Source organism: Coffea eugenioides, chromosome 4, assembly GCF_003713205.1.
Source record: "Coffea eugenioides isolate CCC68of chromosome 4, Ceug_1.0, whole genome shotgun sequence".
NCBI classification, from domain to species: domain Eukaryota; kingdom Viridiplantae; phylum Streptophyta; class Magnoliopsida; order Gentianales; family Rubiaceae; genus Coffea; species Coffea eugenioides.
Window position 1 is genome coordinate 41950020 of NC_040038.1, and position 20459 is coordinate 41970478.

The window sequence follows — 20459 nt, forward strand, 5'->3', positions numbered from 1 at the left end:
ATCCACTTGTGCACAAGTAATCTAGGCTCGTAATTTGAAATTCTGATACCACTTGTTAGGGAGAAACATCTCGAGAGAATCCACCAACGAGGCCGATATATAAGTCACGAATCCAATTTTGACCCAAAAGTTTAAACTATTGGGTCTCAGACCCATACTTATATATTAACCACTCTTTCTTCATCTCTCGAATCAATATGGGACATAATCCTTTACTCATTAATCTAACAAGATAGATCTTGGACGTCCATACTGTAAGAAACTCAAGAAGTAACCCCCATATTTTCACGTTCTTAGTTGGAATAGCATGAACCACCAGATCATACAAAGGCACTAGCAGATATGTGAATGAAAAAAAAGAGAAAAAAAGGGTTTTGCTATAAGATTCTAAACAGAAGATTATCAGAGCTCCAAAGCATGACCAAACCAGCCACAAAAGCGAAAATAATACCACAAATAACAAAATAATAAATAAAAATTCAAAAAGTTGATATTAAAAATATATAAAGGCACTGCCACAAAGGGCAAATATCCTACTTTTAGAACTAACAACTTCACTGAGACACCATGATGAAGGAGGAAACTGTGAAACTCGTCGGTCCTTTAATCAGAAGTAGAAAGGATATATTTATCACCAGATTTACCATATTTGAAGGATAACAATGTATGAGAAAGGGAATACATAGAACGAAAGAAACCAAGCAATTTCGACCTTTCTACATCAAATTAAGATAATAAAGAAAATTAGATTTACATAGCACTTTTCATTCTATTTATTGAAGTTTTACAATATTTCACAGCTAAAAGATGCAGCTGGTGCTCAACATTATTTGTCTATGGCTCTTGAATTTCTTTCAAGCTCAAAATTTTTTTTCTTCTGAATGTCATATTAACAAGGCATATGAAATTAAACATGTAAACTATGAGTTGTTGTCAGATCGAGACACCTCAACAACCCATCTTAGAGCAATTATATACAAAACATCCTGAATGCTTTCTTCCAAACAATGTCCACTTTAGGGGACCTTCATTCGGCTCCCAAGCATTAATCTTTATGCACCATCCATTCAATGCCCTTGGTTCACCGATAACCATTAGTTGATTACTATAGGCCTTGAATGCCCAACCCCAACTATCCATAGAGGTTGCCCGTTCAGGCAATCTACCTTTGGTAATCCACACATTTCTTTGCTTGTCATACTTCCAGACTTCCATTTCATCATAATAAGCTACATAGAACTCATTCTTCACCACTACAAGTAGAGGAGGTGCTCTTGTTGTTACAGGCGAATCATGAGGACCCTTTCTAGCTCATGGAGAATACATATTAGGAATTTCAAACTAGGTTCCTCTCATCAAATCATATACCTCCCCACAGGTAAGCACCTTTAAGTTGGTTCCATCGCTTGCACTTGGGTTGCCTATTCCGACACCACCAATGACATAAAACTTGCTATCTATAAATACCCCTGAACATAGTTTTCTGGGTTTATGCATTCTGGAGAGAGTGCACCAAATTTTTGTCGTTGAGTTATAAAGTTCAGCAGAGTTAAGTAATTGCCTCTTGAGTCGCAACCACCAGCCACGATTGCAATCTCTCCAAGACTAGCAGATCCAAACAGCCATCTTGAGGTGTTTGTCCTTATGCCATATGACATGAATTGGTTAATATGCTGTATTTGTAGATCACTTGAGACTCTATTTCCTTTCCAAAGAAAAGAAGTTCGGTGCCAACAGCCAGCGACTCCACGTCAGAAAAAAAGAAACACTCGTTTGAAGTCATTTTAAGCACAGGCATCCATCTGCGACGCATGGGATCAAAAGCTTCGCATTCAAGAAGGCTGCAAGATACATAGACCCATGTTCTACAATACTTGCTGCCTCCTTAACCTATAAAGATCCCCACTTTGGATTAGAGACCTAAAATTCCGATTGAGTGAAGTGATAGAGCCATAATCTGGAGTCGAGCAGAGAAGTAAGGAATTGATTAAGATATCTCGGCCAAGTTGGAAGATGAGTGAACTCGTATCAGAATAATACCTATCGTAGCCTTGGTTATCTTCTTGATCCATACCTTGCCGTTGGAATGCCAACCGCTTGGATGATTTTATCACTCTAGTTTCATCCTTGGGGTGCTTTTGCTTTGAGTTCTCTCTCTCGGGAAACTTTTGCTTTGAGCCTTGCCCCTGGAATACCGGCCGCTTGGATGATTTCATAACTCCAGTCTCTTTCTCGTCTTCCTTGGGGCCCTTTCACTTTGAGTTCTTGATAATAGAATAAGCATTAAAAACCCACTCGCTCTCTTCTTCACATGCGCTTGGTAAGTCCTGAGAGATAGGAAATGATGGCCCCTCCAATATGATGGCTAAAAAGAATTAGAAATCTGAGAACTAAACTGGTCCAACTAAGTTATGCCTAAAGACATCAATATAAGCTATATCAGTTAATGCTACAATCTGGAAAAAAGGAAGCAAAAGGATACCTAAACAATTCAGCCATAAATACGTGATCTTTACTTAAGATTGGAATAAATACAATCTATATACCTCTTTGATATGCTAAGAAGAGAAAATTCCATAACCATAAGATATCTAAAATAGAGAGTAACAAAGTGGATGTTATTGTCTTGGAATTACATTTAAAAAGTGAACGAGACCCTCTTTAAGTTGTTGATTGCATATTCACTAAGGCAGACTGCATAAAGCAAGACTTGCGAATCACGGTAACCCATATTTTATTTATGATTAAAATATTAGCAAACTAGTTAAACCATGCAAAGCATCATGCAATGCATGATTAAAGGAAAAATTTTCACAAACAATCAGTTAAAATCCAAAACTCAATAGCATGGTATAGAGGAGTGTTTTTGAAGACATTTATTGCTTGAGCAGTTCTACATTTGCAAGGTAATAGTTAAATCAAAACAGAGCAACCAGGGCATGACACACATCTTGATACAAGCGGAAACAAGTGCTGAAAATACTAGCATGTCTAGCTTAGAGATGACTAGATCTCTTTCCCATCGTCAATATCAAATATTTTTCCAAATCATCAAAATAGATAAAAATTGGAATGAATGGGTAGAAAAATTGTTATTTAAAGTACAGTAGATAAAACAGCAAACTCTAGGATCACATTGAATGCCTGCTGAAACGATCCACTTATGAATAAGAATAAATTCCTTGAATTAGAAGTTATGTTTGTATTTCTAGAAAGGAAAGGAAAGGAAAGAAAGAAAGTTTTCATTTAAATTCCATGAAATAAATTCCAAATGTGGAAATCAACAAGAAGGATCTTATTCATTGAAAAGAAGCACTGATGAATAAGAATAAATTCCTGAATTGGAAAATGATTTTGTACTTCTAGCGAAAAGAGATTTTTCATTTAAATTCCATAAAACAAATCCAAGTTTGGAAAAGAATAAAAGAATCTTCTACTTTACTAATAGAGACAAATCACCATACAAAAGTTAGAAATCCATCCCTACAAACTCAATCTGGAAAAGGGTTGAACTCTTGATATTTATACAAAAGTTAAATCAAAACAAGGATAAGGATTCAGTATTAAATCCAAAACCAAATTAAAACCTACATGCATGTACGATAAAAGCCAATTCGATTCCACAAACCTCTACAAGAAAAATTCAAACTAAAATTAGACCATCAAATGCCTGTCCTGGAAGCAATTATAGCAACAAGAAAACTTGAGATGAAAAAGGGAAAAGAACTCATTAGCAATTATCTCATAACAAGAAAAACCAAAAAACTTACAGAGCAATCCGAGCACAATCTATGATTGTAACTACCAAAAAGAACAAATTTCTACTGAGAAACAGTGAAAGAAAAAAGAATCAGTTGCTGAATTATTTCATCGGGGCCTCTTTGGAAACTTCTTTTATTCACATTTGAGGCCCTCTTAGATCTAAACTACAACAAAAAACATTTCACTTTTCAGCTGTGATGAGGTTGAGGAGTGAGGAGGAGGAAGAAGAGTTGGGATTTTTATAGTGATTTTTTTAATATTTATTTTATTGGATGAGTTGAATGTTGGCTAGATGTAGTAGCAATTATAGTAGTGAACCAATGGGAAGAGGGAGATGAGGGTAATGTGGGAAATGAGATGGCTATGATAAAAAAGGGTTAGGATTTAATGGAAGATGATTCAATAGCTGTCATTTGTACGTGTAAGCATTTTTCTGAAACGGTGGTTACCTTTTGGACTATTTTTCTTTACCAAACTCCAAAAGAGTTCCCTTCTCCATATGACTCTTTGTTTTGTACTGGAGTAACATACTATAATTTCCACTTTTCTCTTTTTTCTTTGAGTGGAATTGATGTTTATTAGAGTGATCCTAACATGGTCTCTTTCCAATCCAATTATGTTGGTACCAAAATACATGTTTCCTAATTTAGAAATCTATTTTTCTACATGAGAATTATGTTTAAGGCTTTCGAAGGATTATGATGTATTTGGCATGTATGGTCCTATGGTTTTAATTATTTACAAAAATTTCCCTATTTTCTATATTCAATTAAAAAGGTTTAGGTTATACAATATGAATTCAATTATTTTATATAATTAGGTTATGGAGTACAAAGCTTCGATTAGATATCTATGCGTGAGTTCTGTTAGAAATATATATAGGTAAAAATAGCATATATAATATTTGTCATTTGCAATTATTTAGGTTAAGAAAAATGAATTGAATCGCCTTACAAATTAGGTAATGGAATACAAAGCATCAGAAAAAATTCATGCTCGAGCTATATTTGTATATAACAGTGAAAAGTAACATATATAGTGATTTGTCGTATTTGTCTCTTGTACTAAAGTAATTGACTAAAAAAAGTCAATAATACACGATAGTTATTCCATCATTAAATAAAATAAAACACCAAAATCGAACTTTATCTGACGAACTACTTTTATAAGAAGATCTAAAATTCTATCGTATATTGTTCACGTAATAATTAATTTTTTCATGAGTTAATTGAAAAGAAATAACAACAATAATAATCATGAATATCAATTGTTATGCACTTAGTTCTGGTAAAACTATTTGTGCAAAGAGAATTCTACTTATTTATGTATCTCTATGTTTGGAGCATTTCTTTTGCACTATAATAACAAACTATTTTTTCAGGTTTTCCATGTCACCCATTTATTTATTTAAATTTCCTAATTTATTGTTCAATTTCCTCTTGATGGGAATTATCTTTTGGGTTTGGTTCAGCAATGACTCATTAACAAATGTTCTCATGGTTTTAATGGTATACAATAGTTCTCGATCTAGTAATTCATCTACAAAAATTAATGTTGTGGAACATGCCTTGTATTGCCTTTTAAATTAGGGTTTTCTAGCTATTGCCCTGTGTAAAAATGGTTTGCCTACGAAAAATTTGAGTAATACTACTATACGAACATAGACATCTAAATAATTTTGTTTATTGATAAAACATTTTTGGGGTGAAACATCTAACGAGGGATTTCTAAGTAGAGTTGTTGAACTTTAACAATACACAAATATCATGTTAGGCACATTTTTCATAGATTCAATTTTTTGTTTTCCTTTCTTTCTTTTCACTTGAGTATTTATGGATAAATTTTTCTTAATGTTTGAATTTTGTAGTACTTAATTTTTGGTGGTTTCATTAGGTTAAAAAGAAACACAATGTTTTTAATTTTCCTTTAGAAAAACACACAACATCACGTGAGCAAAAATCCCATGCAGCTACTATGATACTACTACCAACAAATTCACAACTTAAATTCTCACACACACAAATCTGTGATGATCATAGATGCACGGATGAACTTTCGCAAATTCAATGATATTTATCCATGCTTATCTAAGTATTTGCTATGATAAATGTTCTTTTGTTTTCTCTAGGGTAGTTGGTGGGGTGGAGGTTTTTTTTTTGTGAAATTTTGGATTAATTATTTCCTCTCACACATGCACAGTGACATATACACTGTGACATAACCACATGTAGAGTCAAAATCAATTTTAAAACATGTGTAGGAAATGCATAAGAAAATCAATTTTGAAATACGTGTATGACATGCATAAGAAAAACATGTTATGTCAGTCACAAATTAGAAAGTAAATCCAAGAAAAAAGTGAGAACGCGAGGATAGACATCGAGTTTGAAAGAATAGCAAAATTTGGTTCGGATGAAAAAGTGACCATGGGAGGATAGACATCGTGGCAAGAAAAACAAAATTTGCTTCAGTTGCATGATGACAAAAACAGTAGAGGAAAAGGTGGATGACGAGTGCGGGGCATGCATATAACAATTAGCCTTAATCCACAGTCAAGTTTTACATTTATAAAATCCTAAATACCCTACACGCGATTTTTCTGCAAGTTTACTGGTCGAGATTGAGTATAGGGTATTAAGGGTCGAACCTACAAGGAAGAATGGATAACTACCGGCACTACTAAAATTTCTCTATTATTTAGACGATTAACAAATTGAAGGAAATAAAAGTAAGTTAAAATATGCAAGAAAATAGCAAATGCAAGCTCCTTCGGTCATCGTATCCCTAACCACTTATGCAAGTGCAACTTTTGGATCATTGAATACTACTATTTTGGCTAGTTATGGGGTAATTTTCTTATACATGTGAATCCTATTCTCGTAGTGAATCAACTATACTTATAACTAATCCATATCTACTCGCGTGGTTATGAAATTAGTTACAAGTTAATTACCTCTATGAAATTACATAAAATAAATCGCTAAAACCACAAAGGTGCACCTCTATTCTCATGAGTGTACTCCCAGGTTTAGTATTTCTTGAACTAGTGTTAAATCGTAATTTTCATTGAACAATCAATACCTTTAGATAACACAATTAACGGTACCAAGTTAATCATGATTTAGAGAAGCAAAAGTGCTAAATAATTTGCTCAAAATAAAAGTATCAAATAGCCAAGAAATAAACACAATACAATAATAGAAAGTTCAACCAAAATCCAAGGCATAAATTTTAGAAAGACATAATAAGCATAAAATTCAAACTTATTTATTAACTAAACTTAGAATCAATTACAAAAGATAAAGAGTTGGGAAGGTAGATTTGTCACATGAGCTCTGTGACGCCCCCATTTCTCCCTAAGGCGAACCAAAGGGTATCTGCGGAATGCTTGCCCAACTCTCGCCAGGATTCAATACAATTTCAGTTCAACTTACTGTGTAAAACTAACAACGAAAGTCGGAACAAGGGTACAAAGTCATTTCCATACACGAATATTCAACCTTGCATCATAATTTCAAAATACAATTACTTTCCCCAAAGTATACAACTTCCAAAAGTATTTAGTCGATTACAATCGAAACTCTAATACAAAAGTTCATCCCAATGGTTTCTCTGAATTTCACTCCATATCCGTTCCTGTTAAGGAAAACAAATCTACGGAGTGAGCGATTGCTCGTGAGGCCAAGAAACACACATGCAAGCACGTTATCCAAGTAACAATCCCATTTAACAAGTACAACAGTAATATTCAAGTAAATAACAATTTGGACGAGAAAACTAAACAGAAACAATTCAAGGATATAAGAGCTCTCAGGAGCTAATTTCCACTTGCACGATCAAGAACCTCCACGAGTTGACACTCCGTCAATCGGGTAGGTTATAATCCGTAGAACTTCACTTACTCGTTCACCTTTACTCCCCCTGCTCCGGGCCCGCACGTTCTTTTGTTATAGGCAATACTGTTCGAGTATGCCAAGCAAGATTTTCCCATTAGATCAAACTTATACACTTTTCTCATGGCTCACCAAGCTTCTTGACTGAGCCCAAGCCGGCTCGGTCACAAGGTCGGTCGATGAGATTTGGGCGTCCTCCGCTAGTATCACTAGGAGTCGAGAAGATTCACTCCAATCGACTTATGCAACCATAACATAATTAATCATTGAAACACTTCACTTAATTCACTTAACAAGTCACTTCAAGCAATTTACTTCAAGTAATTCAAGTGCACTTCACGTAAATATTCACTTCAAGTATTTCATGTCAAGTAATTCAAGTACACTTCACTTAAATGAGAACGAGTGCGGTAAAGTACACACCCGACTCAGGATTTTCAAAATATTCAATCACTAATAACGATTAAACATGTAACAAGTTCACATACACTTGACACTCACCTAGTCAAAATGAGATAGTGGTGCACAATTCAAGTGTTTAAGCGTCCGTTGTGAGGTCCTCTTGAAGGTCCCCTTGAATGCCTGAGTAAACAATAATTATCCATCACACACTATCGCTTAAAACCCCCAATTATCAAGGAAGATCGTACACTTGTACAATCTAAGAAAATATCATGAAAATGAGCCTTAATTACTCGTAAATCGAGACTCTAAAGTGGGGTTTAATAATACAAGGAAAATCTGATTTTCATCTTTGAAACCAAGTATAAAATGGTCAAGCAATATCGAAGGGAAATGGAGAGTTCCTAAAAACTCAATTCCCTTCAAGTTGAGAAATTCCAGATTTGAAGTGCAATCTTTGAAAAATCATATCTCACGTTCCGTAGGTCTAAAATTGGAAAACTTGGTACCGTTGAAAACTAGTTCCGAAGTACTAAAAATTCCTAGAAGATATTTTTCCATGATTCTAAATGAAAGACACTCAAATCTCAGTTTAAAGCTGCTGACTTGCACTTCCAAGACAGATTCGGGTTTGGTTTTTGGTAAACTTTGGAAATTCGGTAAAATTTACAGAATATGAACTAGCCTCTGAAATTAGTAACTCAATTAGAATTCCAATCTAGGTTTAAAACACAACAAACGGAACAAGAATCGGAGTTTTGACCGCCAAGATATAGCAACTCAAAGTTGGTTAAAAATGGAGACTGTTGGGCAATTTTTCAGATTTGAAAGAATAACTTTGGTAACTTATTTGTACATCAAAACAGTTTTAGAATGACACCAAAATTGGTATAAATCAACTTCTATATGAGGACTACTCCTCTATCAAATTTTATTTGAAAATTCACACGGGAAGGTAGTTAATTAAACTACCAAAATTTAAGGAAATCCGAAAACAAAGCTGCCTTCATGTTCCGTTTTTCTTTTTCGAACCTTTGGCCAATGAAATCATCTCAAACATGGTTCATTTATGAAGAAAAGGTCTAAGAAATATTCAACATACATTTGGTAGGTGATTGATACCAAAAATTTCAAAATAACAAGTCCCAATTTAGGCTAAGCCATTCGGCTAGCCAAAATTAGGATTTTCTATCACTGGTGCGGTTCTGTAATTTGGCCATAACTCAGTCATTCAACTTGGAATTGCACATGGTTGATGGCATTGAAAACTACATTCATAAGGTTACATTTCATGAGAAGGAATCATTTTGAAATTCGGTTCATAGCTAGCTCAAATTCAAGCAACAAATCCCAGCACACCACTGACTCTCTAGCACAGTAGTAAAACAGAACAGGTAACTTTAAAGAACTTGTATGGCTCACTCAAGTCAAATCAGGGGATGCATTTTATACCGTTAGAAAACTGGAAGTGTCTAGTTTCAAATGCCGCAAACGGCACTTGATTTTGATATCGAAGCAAAGAGTTATGATCGTTCAAAGTTCACTGCAAGAGAACCCCTGTTACGCGAATTTCTAGTTTGTTCTTGTTCAAAACTCAACTTTTTCTTAACCAAATCAAGTAATTTTTTGTGGAAACTTTCCACACAACCTATACAACATATCTACAACAAATTCAAGGTTATTTGATCACAAAAAAAATCGAACCAAGGGCTCTGCAAAAATAGGGCAGAATCGGCTAAGCTTCTCATGCAACTTTCCTTTGATTTTCTTTCCACTTTTTCAACTTATATCTACTTGTTTAACACTTAATCAACATAAATAACACCCATAATCATCATATCAGTCCAACATGTCCATTGTGAGATTTCATAGAGTTCACTCCAAGCATTGTCAACTAAATAACAACACCCACATGAAGCTACAAGCTCCAAGGCCAAATTTAATCCACTAGAACCAAGTTTAAAGGGTTGGATGATTACTACCTCTTAGATGATGAAAAATCAGAAATTTTGGGTCACCAAAAGCTCCAAGAAACCGTGAGAAAGATGCTCCCTTCCTAGTCCAAGTGAATCTCCAAGTTGTTGTGAGTTTGTGTGGTGATTTTGGAGTGAAATAGTGAGAAGATTTGGAGTGAAATGAGAGAGCTCTTGCTCTTCTTCTTTGGTTGAGGATTTTCGGCAGCTTGAGAGGAAAGAGAGAGAGAGTGTAGCTGATGGTAAAGCTTCTCTTGGAAGCTTGATAAAACTTGGGGCCAAAGTTTGGTGAAAGTCAACTATCAATAGTAATCGCGCGCGCGTGTTCGTGTCCGTTTCTCTCGGATTTATTTCACTTGTGCACTAAATCTCTAATGCACTTCCTTAAACATCATAATTATTCACTCTTAGTAGTTTAGATTAAGTTTCTTAAATCTCCACTTAGCCGCTTCGGCTCGATTTACACGAATTTTCGATTCGCTCGCGATAAAGTGAAATTTAAAAGGAATTCTTATAACGATAATACAAGTAATTATTACTAGGGTAATTAATCATAAAATAGTTATTTTAGAAATAAAACTATGAGTACTCACACATATTGATTCCTCAAGCCTCCAATTTGTCGCGTGGTGTGATTTTCAAAAACTTTCGGCGCGAACACGGTATAAGTTTAATTAGAACTCATTCACCTCTAATTCTTCAATTAACTTTTCTTAATCTACTATTGACCATTCTTAATTCTCCAAGATAATTGCACTCTCGGATAGAATTTTGCCTCGAAACACGTGTACTCATTATTCCTCACTTAAACGAACCTCCGAAAAATTAAATTTGCTAACGGGACATTTTAAAAACATAAGGAAGACATTATTCCATACGAATGGATTTAAAATGGTTGAAATAAATCATTCGGAGAAAACGGTGAATAAATATTTAAATAAACCAATAATATTCGATAAAAATAAAAAAAATTTCGGGTCCTCACATCCTCCTCTCTTTAAAAGAATTTTGCTCTCGAAATTCACACCCAGGACAATGGCTCCGTTTAGAACCTGAGTTTTTTGAAAGTTTGTCTAAAATTTTACTGTAGATCTTTGTAGAAACTGTAGAAAAACTTTTGTAAGATGAAATTTTTTTTTCCTTTTCATTTTTTTCTTTCTTTTTCTTTTTTCTTTTTTTTTTCTTTTCTTTCCTCCGTTCCCGCTTCTTCTCCCTTCCCCTTCCTCCTCCCCCTTCCCTCCCCTACTCCTCTCCCGAAACTGCCGCACAAGCAGTCTGCAACAGAAACTGAGAACTGCTCTATTATTTTATTGAGAACTGAGAAGTGGGTTGGATGCAGGAGTTGAACGAGTTAATAAGGATTTACCCGAAGAAGTAAAGAAGAAATAAGAAAATGGGGTGCAGAGAAAAGAGTCAAAAAGGTTTCAGACTCTGTCTTTTGAGTGTCCGTCTCCATTTGCTCAATTGGAAATTGTCCATCCTGACCTTTACCTCTCCCCCTCTCCTCCCCTCTGTCCTTCCCCCTCCCCCTTCCCTCACCTGAAATTTCTTTACCTGCCGGCGATGGAGGAGCAACAGAAACTGCTTCACCTGCTTCTAATTTTCCCTCCTCTGTTCCTCCCCTCTCCTTTCCTCCTCTTGCCACACAGATCAGGTAGTCAAACTTTTTTTTGTTTTCAATTTTCCCTCTCCTCCCCCTCCCCCGCTACCCTCACCCTAAGTTTCAAAAAAAAAAAGTGGCCGCTGTCGAAGTTCATATCAGTATAACTTAGCCTTCCGTTGAGCAATCTGGTGCGATTTGGTCTAGCTACCAGATCGGCCAGTGGGGAAGGGGAAGAGTGGTGGGGGAGGAGTGGGGGAAAGGGAGAGGGAGAAAAAAAAGGGAGATGATCAAATTGGGTAAAGGGGAAGGAAGAGGGGGAAAGGGAGAAAGGGAAAAAAAATCTATACTCCGGTACCGGAAGAGGTGATCGGCCTCGGAACCGGCGCCGGAGGTGGTGGTGGGTTGGGGTGGGGGAGGAAGAAGAAGAAAAAGGGAAGAAATTTTTTTTTTCATGTGTTTTGGTATTTTGAAGTGTGTAGGTAAAAAGCTTTGAAAAGTTTTTTGGAGTTCTTGTAGCAAAAGTTGTTAAAAAACTAGTAGCATACAAATTTGCAAAAAACTTGAGGTTCCAAACAGGCCCAATATCATTCCCTTAATGGTTAAACCTACTAAATCAATCACTAACTTACGTTTTCCAACCCATACTTCACAATTTCTATTCATCCCACTAGCAATCAAACCTTGATTTTTCTCAATAGGCATTTTAACTTCCAAGTCATACGGCAACTTAATCGGATTCATGTCTATCTCATATCGGTAATGTCTTCATTTCTTTAATGCAAATATTATAGCCACTAATCCCAAATCGTGAGTTGACTACTTTCTCTCGTGATATTTTAACTTTCTAGAGGCATATACAATCACCTCATCATATATTATTAATATACATTCTAAACCATCCTTTGAAACATCTGTATAAATTACAAAACTACCTTCTCCGCTCGGTAAGGCTAACACAGGTGCATCGGTTAAACACTTTTCACTTTTAAAATTCTTTCTCACCTTTAGAATCGCAAATAACTTGCCAAGTTTTGCACTCTTAGAAAAGTCCTTGACAAACCAAAGGTAATATTCGGCTAACTCTAAGAACTCCAAATTTCGATAGGATTTTCTGATCGTTTCCTCTTAAACAGCTTCCACTTTAGCCGAATCAATAACAATTCCTTCCTTAAATATTGTATAACCTAGAAAAGCTATTTCTTTCAATCGAACTCACATTTATTGAACTTAACGAAAGTTGGTATTCTCTCGGGGTTTGTAAAACTATCATCAGGTGTCTTCATGATCTTCTCAAACATCAGAGTATACCGATATATCATCAATAAATGACACCACAGATTAATCCAAATATGATTTAAAACCCCGATGCATTAAGGCCAGAATTACTGCTAGTGCATTAGTTAACCCAAAGGGCGTGATTGAAAATTTAAAGTGTCCCCATCTTGAATTGGGAGTGGTTTTAAACACATCAGTTTCTAGGATCCTCAACTGGTAATAGCTCTACTTTAAATTCAACTTGAATAATACCACGGCCCCTTGCCATTGAACAAAATTCTCGTTTATGTGAGGTGACGGAGCATTTGTTCTTAATAGTCATATCGTTCAAGTCTCAATAGTCTATGTACAGTCTCAAACTTCAATTCCAATCATATCCTATCCCTTAATTGTTAGACTCATCAAATCTATCAAATTTTTTTTTCTACTAATCAGAACTCACAAGATTTCCTTGTCACCTCCAAGATCTCGGGGTTACATATACTCTCAAGTACGATCTCGACTACATCTACTACCATTCATGTCTTAATATAAATCTAAAAGTGTGGGGTAAAGTTTAATTATATATGTAAGTCATAAAATCAATTTTCATATGTCATAAATATCATAATAATTACATCCAGTTGGAAGAGGTTTATGAAATCATTTTAAAAGGAAAAGGGGAAACAACAAGATTATAACAAAACGTGCCAAGTTGCTAAGATACAAAATAACAAAAGATTTTTCCTTAAGCTGACTCCATCGCTTGCAGTTGGGTTGCCTATTCCAACACCACCAATGACATAAAACTTGCCATCTATAAATACGGCTGAACATAGTTTTCTGGGTGTATGCATTCTGGGGAGAGTGCACCAACTTTCTGTTGTTCAATTATAAAGTTTAGCAGAGCTCAGTAAATTGCCTCTTAAGTCACAACCACCAGTCACGATCGCAATCTCTCCAAGACTAGCAGAGCCAAACAGCCATCTTGGGGTGTTTGTCCTTACCCCATATGACTATGAATTGGTTAATATGTTGTATTTGTAAATCACTTGAGATTCTATTTCCTTTCCAAAGACAAGAAGTTCAGTGCCAACAGCCATCGACTCCTTGTCAGAAAAAAAAGAAACATTCGTTTGAAATCATTTTAGGCAAAGACATCCATCTACAATGGACGGGATCAAAAGCATCCCATTCAAGAAGGCTGCAAGAAACATAGACCCAATGTGCCACAATACCTAGCTGCCTCCTCAACCTATAAAGATCCCCACTTTGGATTAGAGACCTAAAACTCCAATTGAGTGAAGCGATAGAGCCATAATCTGCCCTTGAGCAGCGAAGTAAGCAATTAATTGAGAGATCTCGGCCAAGTTGGAAGATGAGTGAACTCGTATCAGAATATTTCGCATCGTGGCCTTGGTCATCTTTTTGATCCATAGCTTGCCCTTGGAATGCCAGTTGCTTGGATGATTTCATCACTCCAGTCTCTTCCTCGGGGTGAATTCGCTTTGAGTTCTCTCCCTCGGGGCACTTTCGCTTTGAGCCTTGCCCTTAGAATGCCAGCCGCTTGGATGATTTCATCGCTCCAGTCTCTTTCTCATCTTTTCTCAACGCCCTTTCGCTTTGAGTTTTTGATAACAAAATAATTATTAAAAACCCACTTGCTCTCTTCTTCACAGGCGCTTGGCAAGTCCCAAGAGACAAGAAATGATGGCCCCTCCAATATGATGGCCAAAAGAATGAAAAATCTGAGAACTAAACTGGTCCAACAAAGTTAAGCTTGAAGACATCAGTCCAAGGAATATCAGTTAATGCTACAATCTGGAAAAAAAGGAAGCAAAAGAGTACCTAAACAGTTTAGCCATAAATATATGATCTTTATTTAAGATTGGAATAAATACAATCTATATCTCTCTTTGATATGCTAAGAAGAGGAAATTCCATAACCATAAGACATCGAAAACAGGGAGTAACAAAGTGGATATAATTGGCTAGGTATTACATTTAAAAAATGAACAAGACCCTCTGCTTGTTGTTGCTTGCATACTCACCAAGGCAAACTACAAAATTAGCAAACTAGTAAAACCGTGCAAAGCATCATGACATGCATGATTAGAGGAAAAATTTGCACAAACAGTCAAGTTAAAACCCTAAACTAATAACATGATATAGAGGAGTGTTTTTGAAGACATTGATTGCTAGAGCAGTTCTACATTTGCAAGGAAACAATTGAGTCTAAACAGAACAACGATGGCGTGAACACACATCTTGATACAAGCACAAACAAGTGTTGACAATACTAGCATGTTTAGCTCGGAGATGACTAGCTCCAAGTGCCAATATAGATCTCTTTGCCATCGTTAATATCAAATATTTTTCCAAATCATCAAAATAGAAAAAAAATTGGAATTGAATGGGTAGAAACATGATTATTTAAAGCACAGTAGATAAAACAACAAACTCTAGAATCAGTTGTGGACGACAATGAATGCCAGCTGAAAAGATCTACTTATGAATATGAATAAATTCCTTGATTTGGAAAATGTTTTGTATTTCCAAAAGAGAAAGGAAAGAAAGACAGTTTTCATTTAAATTCCATGAAATAAATTCCAAATGTGGAAATCAACAGAAAAGATCTTATACATTGGAAAGAGCCAATGATGAGTAAGAATAAATTCTTGAATTGAAAAATGATGTTTTATTCTAGGGAAAAAAGATTTTCATTTAAATTCTATAAAACAAATCAAAATTTGGAAAACAACAAAAACAATCTTCTGCATTACTAATAGAGACAAATCACCATAAACTCACAAAAGTGGGAAATCCATCCCTTCAAACTCAATCTCAAAAAGGGTTGAACTCCCAACACTTTTACAATATTTAAATCAAGACAAGGATAAGGATTCAATATTCAATCCGAACCAAATTAAAACTTGCTTGCATGTATAGTAAAAGCCAATTCAATTCAACAAGCCCCCTGCAAGAAAAATCCAAACTAAAATCAGACCGCCAAATGCCTATCTTGGAAGCAACTATAGCAACACCCAATTAAGGGGATGACAAGCAAATACACAGAAGCAAAAAAACAGTCACAAATTTAATAGTGATAACTAGCAGTCAAGAGAACTTCTTTGAAAAATCCTACCAATCAAAAAAATCAAATATTAGTGATGTATGCAATAGGAAAATAAAAAAAATTAACACTGACATAAATTTGAAATAAAAGAGGGATCATTATACATGAATTGCCCTCAATGGTTAGAATCTTTGCATGCATTCCCTCCAAAATATAACTTGAAATGAAAAAGGGAAAAGAACTCATTAGGAATTATCTCTTAACAAGAAAAACCTAAAAAATCAAACCAGAAAACTTCCAGAGTAATATGAGCACAGTACTTGATTGTAACTACAAAAAAGAACAAATTTGTGCTGAAAAACAGAGAAAGAAAAATAAATCGGTACCTGAATTATTTTATCAGGGCCTCTTTGGAAACTTCTTTTATTCACGTTTGAGGCCCTCTCAAATCTAAACTACAACAAAAAAAATAGCTCACTCTTTAGCTATGATGAGAACTGAGGAGTAAGGAGGAGGAAGAAGACTTGGATTTTTTATTGGATGAGTTGAATATTGGCTAGAAGTAGCAGTATTTATAGCATTGAACTAACTGGAAGAGGGAGATGACGGTAACTTGGGAAATGAGATGGCTGTGATAGTAAGGGTTAAGATTTAATGGGGTTAAGATTTAACATAAGATGATTTATTGGCCATCAATTGCACGTGTAAGCATTTTTCTGAAATGGTTGTCACCTTTGGGATTGTTTTTCCTTACCAAACTCCAAAAGAGTTTCGTTCTCCGTACGGCTCTTCGTTCCGCAACAGTTCTTCTACACTGCTGTAACACACTATAATTTCAACTTTTCTCTTTTGTTTTTTTCTTTTGAGTGGATTTGATGTTTATTAGAGTGATTCTAATATGGTCTCTTTCCAATCAGATTATGTTGGTACCAAAATATACACATTTCCAAATTTAGAAATCTATTTTCCTATATGAGAATTATGATTAAGGCCTTTGAAGGATTATAATGTATTTGGCATGTATGGTCTTACGGTTTTAATTATTTACAAAAATGTCCCTATTTGCTACATTCGATTTCAACAATTTAGGTTATACAATATGAACTCAATTATTTGACATAATTAGGTTATGGAATACAAAGCATTGATTAGATATCGATGCGCGAGTTCTGTTAGAAATATATAGGCCAAAATAGTGTATATAATATTTGTCGTTTGCAAAGATTTAGGTTAAGAAATATGAATTGAATTGCTTTACAAATTAGGTCGTGGAATACAAAGTATAAAAAAAATTCATGCTTGAGCTCCATTTGCATATAACGGTTAAAAATAACATGTATAGCGATTTGTCATATTTGTTTCTTTCACTAAAATAATTGACCAAAAAAATCGATAATTGATGATAGTTATTCCATCATTAAATAAAGTAAAACAACAAAATTGAATTTTATCTGACGAATTACCTTTATAAGAGAATCTAAAACTCTATCGTATATTGTTCACATAATAATTAATTGTTTCATGAGTTCATTGAAAAGAAATAATAATAATAATCATGAACATCAATTATTATGCGCTTAGAGCTCATAAAACTATTTGTGCAAAAAGAATTCTACTTATTTGTGTACCTCTATGTTTGTAGAATTTCTCTTGCATCATAATAACAAACTATTTTTCTAAATTTTCCATTTAACTGATTTATTTATTTAAATTTCCTAATTTAGCTTTTGTGACAGCCCCACCTTCCCCTAGGGCGTATTTAAGGGTTTGGCGGACTGCCTGCCCAACTCTCGACAGAACTCAGTCACGCATCATGAAATTTACAAATGATAACCTCAAAATAAAAGTGATATTAAGAACAACCTTTAATATATACCTCCAATGTCCCACAATCTAATATACAACCAAGGAGTCAAACTTGCAAAAAAATTCAAACCAAACACGCTAGCTAGACATCTATAAAGTGCTTGCGTGAGCGACTGACGAATTTAGATGAAATCTAGTCCTTCCTCAATTCAACCTCTTATGTTCTCATCCCTGTAAGGAAAACAAATTTGCATGGAATGAGTTAAAAGTCCAGTGAGATTCCAAGAAAATAGGCAGGTAATATAATAGGCAAGATACCATACCCAAATATCAAGAAACAAGTCAAACTCAAATAGATCATGACCCAATATAAAGTTAAGCAAGTAACCAGATAGATCATGCAAAAGTGTACAGTAAAGAACACATTCATGACAAAAGATATAGGTTGCTCTCAGGAGCAAGTTCCACTGCAGTTTTAACAAGGTTCGTTGACTCTCCGTCAACTATGAAAGTATAACGTCCGTAGATCACTACTTGACACCAATTTCCGTCCACCAAACATATCCATTACCGGGTCCAAACATCAAAAAAGTATCCAAGATTCGTCGATCTCCTCGACCAAACCTTTGCTGACTCGATTCGACCAACTAGCTCTAGATTAGGCTTATAGCCCCAGATATTTAGTAATTCAGGATTTGGCTTATAACCCCAAGTATTCAGTATTCAGGAGTGGAGTCGTTGGCTGTTATCCAATGCTCACGCAGTAATTTTAATATTCAAGTGATGAATTCTAGTCAGGAGTAAAGAGGTTAGGAACTTGTCCTTTACTCAAGATTTCCCAACTTACCCGATTGCTCTGAGGCTGGTCTAAAGCAAGAGGTCCAACGAGGGTTCAGTTCAGCCATTACCGACTTACATTCACGCATACGCATGAGTAACCCTAAATTCCACTTACCTGACGTCTCGGATAAGCTCCAAGACCCAGTTCAATCACTACAAGAGAAATGTAGCTGGTCTACAATTCAACCGCTATAAGAAGGATGTAACCGGTCTACTATTCAATCGTCACAAGAAAAAATGCAGCCGATCTACAGTTTAACCGCTGCAAGAGAAATGCAGTCGGTCTACAACCATGCACATAAACATGCGGGTCCACATGTAGGATCAATTAACTCAAGTTCATGGAGGTCGAGCGCGAATAAGGACACACTCGCCTAACCATAATCAAGTTACATCTCAAGCATTTCAAGTATTTCAAGTCAATATACGGTCATATGCAAATCAAGTTACTTGTTCAAGCATAAATGAAATATCAATTATTTTGTCAAGTCAGGTCGATTGAGTGTACATAAGAGCACACGCCTAAACACGGCTTAAGTCACAAATAAGCTCAGCATATCATGTTACAAGCATTTTAAATATTTCAAATCCAAACAGTTGAAAACCGGGTGGTTGAGAAAACCTGAAGTCTCTGAAGCAGTAGCGCCTAACGATTCCTCCAGCATCTCCTCGTCTTTTTGCAGCTGGGCAGCAGTCATCGTTGTCATTATGGGAGGCAGCGAGACCTCCCCGCACTGACCCTCCAAAGGAGAAGCCACCACAGGGTCTACTGAAGGAGGTGCCATCTCCTTAGCAGCAAGAGCAGAATCAGTCTGCTTATCCATCTCCTTCCTTTGTACGGGAAGGTCAGGTTTTGCCAGCCCTTTGGTCCAGAGCTCTGGCTTTTTAACGTGGCATTCTTCCTCCCCATGCCCTTGGCGATAGCAGTGGGAGCAATACCGCGGCATGTGCTCATGTAACAATAGCTGCCAAAAACCCAGTCCCTCACCTAGTTGTAGCCATATACGGGATGGTATTTCCTTTACCAAGTCAACCTCGACACACACTCTTGCTATGCTAGGATAGGTGAGATTAGCCGTCACAGAATCGACGAAGAGAGGTCACCTCAAACATGAAACAATCTGAAACAAACATTGTTTATCAAACAGGTGAACTAGAAGCTTGGGCAGATTGAACCAAACTGGAAGCTTGGGCAGATTGAACCAAACTGGAGTGAGTGAAGATTCCCTGTCAACGTGAAACCTTGTAGACCATTTGAAGACACGCATTGGGCACCCAACCACATATCAGATACTCCTTGTCCAAACCCGTAAGAAATCAACCTCGTTCTGCAACCTGATCAGGACGTGCCGAGTGTCAAGCAGCCCAATGGACAATGAGTCATGCAAGTCGAGTGATGTAAAGAATTTGTGCACAACCTCCATTGCTGGCCGCTGTCTAGAGAACTTCCCGACCAAAGAGAATCGAAAGGGGGCCGCAACGAACTCCATAGCTGCTGCAGTAAAAGATATGGCCGACTCTGCATGATGGGTCATAGAGGTTGCCTTAACCTGGAGGCTGGGGAAGGGCGCTGAAACGGAGGAGAATAACTCAGAGAATGCTTTCTTGCGAAACCCAGGCGACGTAGAAGGAGGTTGCCCACCATCCGGAGGTGGGTGGGCAACCGCGGCAACCATAGAGGCTGCAGGTGGATTTCTGTCTACCTAGAAAAATATCCTATTTTGTCTTCATTAAGAACAAAAAATGGACACTAATTCCATTGAAGCATATTAACAAATATAAACAAGGCAAAACTTAAGTTCTTACGGTTCATAAAATTTGGACAGAAAAGAACTCCCAAATTTTACCAA

At 36.1% G+C, this 20459-nt stretch overlaps 2 pseudogenes; both read right to left on the reverse strand.

The window, feature by feature from the left end:
• Positions 1-948: 948 nt before the first annotated feature.
• Positions 949-2216, reverse strand: LOC113769399 (annotated as a pseudogene).
• Positions 2217-2390: 174 nt separating this feature from the next.
• LOC113769400 lies at positions 2391-19556 on the reverse strand (annotated as a pseudogene).
• Positions 19557-20459: the final 903 nt, after the last annotated feature.